The sequence below is a fragment of the Rhincodon typus genome, chromosome 5 (genome assembly GCF_021869965.1).
Source record: "Rhincodon typus isolate 14 chromosome 5, sRhiTyp1.1, whole genome shotgun sequence".
Classification (NCBI taxonomy): Eukaryota; Metazoa; Chordata; class Chondrichthyes; order Orectolobiformes; family Rhincodontidae; genus Rhincodon; species Rhincodon typus.
The window spans coordinates 115,072,560-115,083,039 of record NC_063336.1 but is presented as its reverse complement, the minus strand read 5'-3'; positions in this window follow the sequence as shown (position 1 = coordinate 115,083,039).

Here is a 10,480-nt window from a genome sequence, read left to right as displayed (position 1 = left end):
AGACTAGATTGAGTGAAGTGCAAATAAATCATTGATTCACCTGGAAGGTGTCTAAGGTCTTGGATAGTGAGGAGGGAGGGAAGTAAATGGACAGGTTTAAAACAATACTGTGGGTGAGAATCCACTTCTGATACAGCAATGGCACAGTGGTGAGAATACTCTGATGGAATGAGCATTGACTCACTGTAGCTAGGTCAATGCCATCAAACAGCAAACAGTCTAACAGTCATTCCAAAACGTCCTTAAACCTAAGGAAACACTTCTAGCAGAACCAGGGAAGTGTAATTCTGTGGCTGACTGAGTGTAGAAAACCTGGAATGTGACGAGGCTGAGAAGGTAAGTGGCTCCTTCAAACTTTATGAATGTATAATTGTTCCTATCTGCCTGTCATGCAGACTCATTGGATGCTCAGCTTGGTGATTCTGCTTTGTGAATACCACCAACCAGACCACAAAATCAGGAGACTGGCCCAATAAAATATCTTTCAGTAGAAAAAGGCCCATCAGTTAAAATGGAAGATGAAAATTATTTGAGTGTCATTGCTAATAATTTGCTATAACTCTCCTGTCGATTGCAGCTGAATATACAGAAGTATTTCAGAAAGCATCACAGGAACATTTGAGTATAAATCATATAGATCAGACTGAGCTCACACATTTCACTGGGGAGGCCATATCTGCACTACAGTGTGCAAGCACTGATCATAAAAACAACGTTGATTATTTAGAAAGGGTTCTTTCAGATCAGAGTGACAAAGATGAAATTGAAATTTAGGCATCTAAATTATAAAATTAAAATAAAACCGAACTTCCTTGCCTATAATTGTGTCACTTACATTTACAGAGAAATACTGATGTTTATAATCTTAAGGAGCAGCCCATTTAAAAATTAGTCATTGAGTCATACAATCATACAGCATGGAAACAGACTCTTTGGTCCAAATCATCCATTCCAACCAAGTTTCCCAAACCAAACTAGTCCCACTTGTTTGCATTTGGTCTATATCCCTCTAAACCTTTCCTTTTCATGAACTTATCCAAATGTCTTTTAAACGTTGTAACTGTACCTGCATCTGCCAGTTTCTCAGGAAGTTCATTCCACACACGAACCACTCTCTGAGTAAAAAAATTGCTCCTCATTTGCTTTCTAAATCTTTCTCCTCTCACCTTACAAATATGTCCCCTAGTTTTGAACTCCCCCACACTAAGGAAACACCTTTGCTATTCACCTTATTTAAGCCCCTCATGATTTTATAAACCTCTATAAGGTCACCCCTCAAACTCTGTGCTCCAATGAAAAAGGTCCCAGCCTATCCAGCCTCTTCTTACAACTCACACCCCTCCAATCTTGGCAACATCCTGGTAAATCTTTTCTGAACTCTCTTCAATTCACTAATATCCTTCCTATAGCAGGGTAACCAGAACAGCACACAATACTCCAACAGTGGCTACACCAACATTGTGTACAACCTCAACATGACATTCCAACTCCTATACTCAACACTCTGAGTGATGAAGATAAGCATCCCAAATGTCTTCTCAACCACCCTGTCTACCTGTGACACAACTTTCAAAGAATTACGTATCTGAACCCCTAGATCTCTCTGTTTGACAATACTACCCAGCCCTATCATAAACTGTGTAAGTCCTGCTCTTGTTCATTTTACCAAAATGCAATAACTCGCATTTATCCAAATTAAACTCCATCTGCCACTCCTCAGCCTATTGGCCCATCTGATCAGGGTCCCGTTGTAATCTTAGATAATCTTCTTTACTGCCGACTATACAACCAATCTTGGAGTCATCCACAAACATACTAACCATGTTTCCTATGTTCTCATCCAAATCATTGATATAAATGGCAAACAAAAATGAACCCAGTACCGATCTCTGTGAAACACCGCTGGTCACAGGCCTCCAGTCTGAAAAACAACCCTCCACCACAACCTCTGACTCCTACCATAAACCCAATTTTGTGTCCAATTGACAAGCTCTCTCTGAATCCCACGTGACCTAACTTTACTAATCAGTCTATCATGCAAAACCTTATCAAAAGCTTTACTAAAGTCAGTGTAAAAAACCGTCTACTGCTCTAGCATCATCAATTTGTTTGGTTACCTCCTCAAAAAAAAGTCTGTGAGACACAATTTCCCACGCACAAATACATGCTTACTATCCTGAATCAGTCCTTGCCTCTCCAAATGTATGTAAATCCTATCTCTCAGCATCATCTCCAACAATTTACCCACCACTGATGTCAGACTCATCGGTCAATAGTACCCAGGCTTCTCCTTATAGCCTTTCTTAAACATTGGCACATTAGCCACCCTCCAGTCTTCCAGTGCCTCACCCATGGCTATAGATGATATAAATATCTCTGCTAGGGGTCCCCCAATTTCTTTCCTAAGTTCCCACAATGTCCTGGAATACACTTGATAGGTCCCGGGGATTTATCTACATTTATGTTTTTTAGGACTTCCAGCACCGCCTCTTCTGTCATGAGTATTGTTTGGGACATCAGTATTGATTTTCCCAAATTCCCTAGCCTCCATGTCTTTCTCCAAAGTAAAAGCTGACACAAGATACTCATTTAGCACCTCTCCTATTTCCTGTGGTTCCATAGAGCACCTCATTAATGTTTAAGCAGCCCTATTCTCTCTCTAGTTGCTGTTTTGCTCTTAATGTACTTGTAGAATCTCTTTGGATTATCCTTAACCTTATCTACCAAGGCTATCGTTTATCCCCTTTTTGACCACCTGATTTCCCTCTTATGAATGCCCTTCAACTCCTCGTACTCTTCAAGGGATTCACTTGATCCCAGTTGTCTATACCTAACATATGTCTCCTTCTTATTTTAGACTTGAGCCTCAATATCTTTATTCATCCATTGTTCCCTACTCTTACCAGTCTTATATTTCATTCTAACCAAAACATAGTGCCTCTGAACTCTCATTATCACATTCTTGAAAGCCTCCAACTTGCCAATTATCCTTTACCTGCAAACTGAGTACCCCAATCAGCTTCTGAAAGTTTATGTCTCAGACTGCCAAAATTTGCCTTACTCCAATTAAGAACTTTAACTTTTATAGAAGGCTGATCCTTTTCCACAACTATTTTAAAACTATTTTTAAGAATTATGATCACTAGTCCCAAAATGCTCCTCCACTAACATTAACAACACCTCATTTTCTGCTTGGGGACCCTACAGCCCTCCGGACTCAATACTGAGTCCAATAATTTTAGGGCCTAAACTCTCTCATGTCCCAGCCCCCTACCCCACACACCAGGCCTTGTTACCACATAGCCTGCCATTGCACACCCCTTGTTGTTAGTCACTAACAGTCCCCATTAACAACTACTCACCCTCCCAACCTGATAGCTAGCAACTCCTTTGCCTGTCCCAACCGTCTTTCTCTCTCTTTGGGCCCTATCCTATCATTTACCCCCTACCCCACTCACCTCCCTATTTTCTGCATATAAACTGACGTTTTCCCAGCCACTATCAGTTCTGAGGAAGGGTCACCGGACCCAAAACGTTAACTCTGTTTTTTCCTTCACAGATGCTGCCAGACCTGCTGAGCTTTTCCAGCAACTTTGTTATTCTTTCATCACTAATCCTGCCCTTATTTCCTAAAAGAAGATCAAATTTTGCTCCTTTTCTGGTAGGTACATTTACATATCAATAAAAAACATTCTCTTGAACACATTTAACAAATTCCTCATCATCCAAGCCCTTTGCACTATGGTAGCCCCAAGCAATGTTTGGAAAGTTAAAATCCCCTACTATTACAACCCTGTTATTCCTACACATATCTGAGATCTCTCTACATATTTGCTTCTCAGTTTCCTGCTGACTATTGGGGTGGGGGACGCTATCGCACAATCCCATCAAGGTGATTGTCCCCTTCTTATTTCTGAGTTCCACCCACTGAACGATCCCTCAGAAATATCCTCTCTGAGTACAGCAGTAATGTTTTCTCTAACGAAAAATGCCACTCCCCCTCCTCTCTTTCCTCCCTTTCTATCCTTCATATGGGATCTCAGAACATTGAGCTGCCAGTCCTGCCCCTCCATCAGCTATGATTCTGTAATAGCTCCGATGTCCCAGTCCCATACATGCCCTGAGTTCATCTGCTGTACTTGTAACACCCCTTGCACTGAAATACATGCAGTTTAATACTTCTGAGTTCCCTCATTCTCTGACTTGCTCTTGCCTGTCTTTTCTAATTAACTTGCTCTCTTTGACTTCAGAACCATCCTCATCTGTCTTACCATTCTCGCTACTACTGAGGGTCCCTCCACCCCACCTTCGCACTAGTTTAAAGGTTCTCAAGTAGAAATAGCAAATCTTCCCACCTGGATATTGGTCCCCCTCCAGTTCAGGTGAAACCTGTCCATTTTGAACAGGACTCTTCTGCCCCAGAAGAGAAGATCCCAATGATCCAAAATTCAAAAATCAAAGAAAAATTTAAAAAAAGGCATGAAAATGCAGCAATAATAACCAACACCAAGCAAAATGAGATGATATTTATTTTTATGTGGAAAAGTAATAAACTTATGGGTTACCATCTCAGGAAAACCACTAATGTTTTGGTAATCGATACAGTAGTTCTACAAAAGAATGAAGAGCTCAGTAAATATTGAGTTGGCAATACATGGAGGACTGGATGCCAATGTTCAAGAAAATGTTTTCAAGTACCATGTAACTTTTACATTAAGGAAAACACTAGTTAGGGATGAATGTAAGGCAAGACTTACATTCTGTATATTTTAAGTAAAAGTACACTTTATCACTTTCATTACACATAGACAAAGACAAATACAGTGTGTGTCTGTAAATTGTCAGATATAATCAGGTCTTAAAATTCCAGCCTAGTCTGGTTCCAGGATGTGGTGTATGATATAGTCATGCCCATGGGTAGCGGTGATCCAGCGTTATGTAAATTCAATGCCACCGATCTTTCTTCTTGGTATTTGCCTTTGAGCTTTGAATATTGAAAGACGGTATTAAATAGAGGATACAGTTCTAAAGGAGGTGCAGAAACAGAGGGATCTGGGTGCATATATGCACAGATCACTGAGGATGGCAGAGCAGGTTCAGAGAGCAATTAATAAGGCTTACAATATCCTCAGCTTTATCACACGGACATGGAGAGTACAAAAGCAAGGAGTTGGTGTTGAATATGGATAAGATGCACGTTAGGCCTCAGATGCAGTATTGTGTATTGACTTAGGGACCACATTATGTGAAGGATTTGAACACATTGGAGAGCACCCAGAAGCAGTTTACAAAAATTGATCAGGGATGAGAAATTTCAGTTACACGGATTAAAGAAGTTGGGACTGTTCTCCTTGAAGGCTAAGAAGAGATCTGATACAGGTTTTCAAAATCATGATGGGACTGGATAGAGTGGATAGGGAGAAAAGTTCCCACTTGTGAAAGGACAAAGAACCAAAAGGGACAGATTTAAAGTGATATGCAAAAGAAGGAGATGCAAGGTGAGAAAAAAATCTGTTGACACAGTGAATAGTTAATGAATGGAATACACTGTTGGGACGTGTTGTGAGACATTCAAAAGGGTGTTGGAGGTTATTTGGATAGAAATCTTGTGGGGGGATAGGGGGGAAAAGCAGGAAATTAGCAATAGATAAGGTTACTAATTTGAAGACCTGGTGCAGAGAAAATGGGCTGATTGGCCTCCTCCTGAGCTGTAATGCCTCTGTGATTGATCTAAGTTACTGATACCAATATTTCAATACAGATACTGATATTACTGCACCTTTAAGATACCTTGCTGGCTTTTTGGGTAACTACTAAAGCTACGACACCATTGAAACATTGTCAGGATTCTCCTCTTCACCCTCCTTGCTTTGAATGAACACTGATGTTGGTGTACTACATGCTGCTACAGCTGTATCCATGCACTGTGCCACTCCCATAGATCAAAGCCTGTGTAACTGTTGCTTCAATGGGCTCATGGCTTATGGTTATCTGGTTTATGTGTCTGTACTGTACTCTTGCTCTGCCTAGCTACCATGCTCTCGTTCTGAGTCTACTGAATCTCTATCTTTACCTTACCTGTCAGTAACTCTCCCTCACTCTCAGAGTCCTGTCAGCTCTTTTTAAATTCTGATATACAGAATACTGATTGAAGCTCTATAATAATGCTTTCATTCTCCTCTCCTTTGAGCCCTGATTGCATATATCTCCTAATGTCATTGTTGCAGCATCATATACATAATTGTCCTTTACACTCCTGGGTTCACTTCTGGAGATAAGATTTTCAACAGAAAGCAGTCCTGCTACGTTTGTGACCCTCAATTCTGAAGCAATGTGGGACCTGAAATCCCATACAATTGGAACAGCACACACACACACACAGACACACACACACACACTCACTTTGTTATTTGTGATGTTCTCACTAATGCTTCAGCAAAAGCTTCAGTGAGCTGGACCACCAACACAATAAAACGGCACGAAAATGTGTGGCAGATCAGGAAAGCGAGGGAGATTACTGATGGTATCCAGCCCTAGGTAAGACTTGGGCATTTAGAGTGGGAAAGGATTGAGCACCCGGGGCAGGGGGTGTGGGGTTGCAGGCCAAATGGAGTCAACAAAAGAAGGAGTGACGTCTTCACTCCAATGCACAGAGGGCACACCTGATTGATGTATCCCTCAATCTTTCTTGCCTTTTCTTGCCTTGGAAACAGCCTCTGGCCCACCTGCCACTGCCTACGTTACCTGTGACTTTCCGTCTGAGGCCTGTGGCCTGCAGTGATTTCTGGAATCTGTAGTCAATGTGTCTGCAGGTCAATCAGAGTGCACAGGACCTTCCAACAGCTTAAAGGGAGCATCAGCCACTGCCCAGCATTTTATGCTTGTGTAAGAGAACTAAGGCACCTCGCCACACAATGGGCAATTAAGGTCCTAAATAAGCCCAAAGGTAATGGGGGGTAATTACCCCTGCACACCCAAGATATGCCAAATGGGGAATGGTAAGACAAGAGCAGGAGTGATACATTGGGGCCTTCAAGCCTGCTATGCCATTTGATAAGATCAAGACTGACTTGATTTTGGTGTTATCTCCACCAACTTGTCTTCCCCACCTTCTCTATCAAGAATCTATCCAATTCAGCCTCTGCTGTTTTCTGGAAGACAGTTCTGCGGACTAATGACCCTCAGAGAAAATAAACTACTCCTCATCTCCATCTTAAAAGGTGGAAGTCCTAATCTTTCAAATATCATAGAACCCCTAGTGTGGAAACAGGCCCTTCGGCCCAACAGGTCCACACAGACCCTTGGAGCATCCCACCCAGACCCATCTCTCTATAACCCACCTAATCTACACCTCCTTGAACACTACAGGCAATTTAGCACAGCCAATCCACCTAGCCTGCACATCTTTGGACTGTGGGAGGAAACCAGAGCACCCAGAGGAAACCCATGCAGACACGGGGAAAACGTGCAATCTCCACACAGACAGTTGCCCAAGGGTGGAATTGAACCTGGGTCCCTAGCACTGTAAGGCTGCAATTCTAACCTCTGAGCCACCATGCCACCCTAAACATGCAACCTATTTCTAGTCTCCCCTGAAAGAAGAGCATCCTCCCAGTATTCACCGCATCAAATTCTGTCAGGATCTTACGTATTTCAATTTGATCACCTCTCATTCTTCTCAGTTCTAATGGGTATATAATCATTGTGCACAACATTCTTTTAAAGAGATCAAAGCTGCACACAGTATTCCTGATGTAGGTCTGTATTTTACATTCCACCCTTGGATGAACTTTGCTTTTGGTGTAACGAAGTAACATGGGTAGAATGGCTAACCCACCATCTTCTTGCCACCCCTATATAGGGCTTACCCCTATAATATCCTGGATAGACATATGCCAAATTGATCACTTGCTTCATTGGCTCAACTAATTGACTAATTAGAAGTAAAATAGGCTTTTAGTAAGCCTGCTAACCTGAATAATATGCTGCCATTCCAAAATACAGTTTGCACAGGCAGTTAGTGGGAGTAAGCTTGTTGGTTTTTAATAGCCCCCATTGACAAATGTAAAAGGGGGATATAGTTCATTTGGAGGGGAGGGCAGATATCAAGTGCACACCCTTCAATATGTCATCATTGCCTTCCTTCTGCAATGCTTGCCAACAGAACCTGTGTACCCCCATCCATCCTCTCCCATCTTTCTAGGCTCTAGGATCCCTCCCCACACTAAAATTCCAAGATGCACCATTTTGGAACATCCATGACCCTTTAATTTTTGTTCTGATGTGGATGTCACTGGTGGCTGGCCCACCATTTATTTTCCTACCCACAATTGACCTAAGGAAGGGAATTCTATGATTTTGACCTAATGACCGTGAAGGAACTGCAATATATTTCCAAATTGGGATGGTGAATGGCTTGGAGGGGAACTTGCAGGGGGTGGTGTTCCCATGTATCGGTTGCCCTTGTCTTTTTCAATGGAAGAAGTCTTGGGTTTGGAAGGTGTTGTCTAAGGAACTTCGGTGAATTCCTGCAGTGTATCTTGTAGATAGTACACACAGCTGCTACTGAGTACCGATGGTGGAGGGAATGGATGGTGAGGATGTTGTGCCAATTAAGTGGGCTGCTTTGTCCTTAATAACGTTAGAGTTATAGAGTTGCACAGCATGAAAACAGATCCTTCGATCCAACTCGTTCATGCTGACCAGATATTTTAAACTGATCTAGTCCTATTTGCCAGCATTTACCCTATATCCCTCTAAACCCTTCCTGTTCATTGAGTCATAGAGTCATACAGCACGGAAACAGACCCTTTGGTCCCACCAGTCCATGATGCACATAATCCAAAATAAACTAGTCTGACCTGCCTGTTCCTGGCCCATATCCCTCCAAATCTTTCCTATTCACATACTTATCCAAGTGTCTTTTAAACGTTGTAGTTGTACCCACATCCACCAATTCCTCAGGAAGTTCATTCCACATGTGAACCACCCTCTGTAAAAAATTTGCCCCTCATGTCTTTTTTAAATGTCTCTCCTCTCACCTTAAAAATGCAGCCCCTCATCATGAACTCCCCCATTCTAGGAAAAGACAACTACCATTAACTCTGTCTATACCTCTCATTATTTTATAAACTTCTATAAGGCTACCTCTCAATCTCCTAGGCTCCAGTGAAAAATGTCCCAACCTATCCAGCCTTTCTTTATAACTCAAACCTTCCATACCAAGCAACATCCTGGCAAACCTTTTCTGAACCCTCTCAAGCTTAATAACATCCTTCCTATAAGTGAGCAACCAGAACCAGGCATGGTATTCCAGAGGAGGCCTCACCAATGTCCCGTACAATCTCAGTATGAATTCCCAACTCCTATACTCAAAGGGCTCAGCAACAAAGGCAAGTGTGCCAAATGGCTTTTTAACCACTCTGTGAGTGTTGTTAGAGCTACAGGCAGAGGCATGGAAAGTGTTCCATCACAATCCTGACATCTGTCTTGTAGCTGGTGGCCAGGCTTTAGAGAGGCAGGAGGTGAGTTATTCACTGCAGGATTACGAGCTTCTGACCTGCTGTTATATCCATTGGTACTTGTAAGGCTTGTCTGATTTAATTTCTGGTCAATGATCACCCCCAGGCTATTAATAGTGATGGTAGTGCCATTGAATGTCAAGATGTGGAGGTGCCAGTGTTGGACTGGGGTGGATAAAGTCAAAACTTACACAACATCAGGTTACAGTCCAGCAGGTTTATTTGAAATCACAAACTTTTGGAGCACAGCTCCTTTGTGAGATGCAGTGAGAGGAGAGCACACAAACACAGAGTTTATAGGCAGAGAAATGAAGGGCATGGAGATCAAAGGATCATACAACTGGTGTGGGTGGAGTGAACAAACCTAAAATGGCCATGGCAGAGAAACTGGTTAGATTGTCTCTTATTGGAGATGGTCATAGCCTGGCATTTGAAAAATATGAATATTACTTGCCATTTGTCAGCCTGAACCTGGATATTGTACAGGTCTTGCTGCATTTGAACATGGACTACTTGAGTACCTGAGGAGTTGCAAATGGTGCTGAACATTGTGCAATCAGTGACGAACATCCCCACTTTGGACCTCTTTACATTTTTGCCTGCACTCTCCATTACTGAGTTCCGACATTGTCAGGAATGAGTTTGTAGATGGGGCTTCATTCCAGGTTATTGGTAGAAGTCCTACTATAAGCCAATTTAGATACAAAATCAGAAATTGCTGGAAAAACCCAGCAGGTCTGTGGAGAGAAAGCAGAGTTAATGTTTCAGGTCTAGTGGCCCTTCTTCAGAATGGCAAGCCAATTTAACCCTCTTTCAGCTTTGAGCGAACTATCCTCCTTTGGGTGGGAAAGGGGAAGACACAGAGAGAGCAATGCCTTTCCCCAAAGTAAAATGCAACTTTGGTCTCACAAAGACCCTAAACAACCATGGTAAAGTTCCCATCCTACATTTAGACTCCA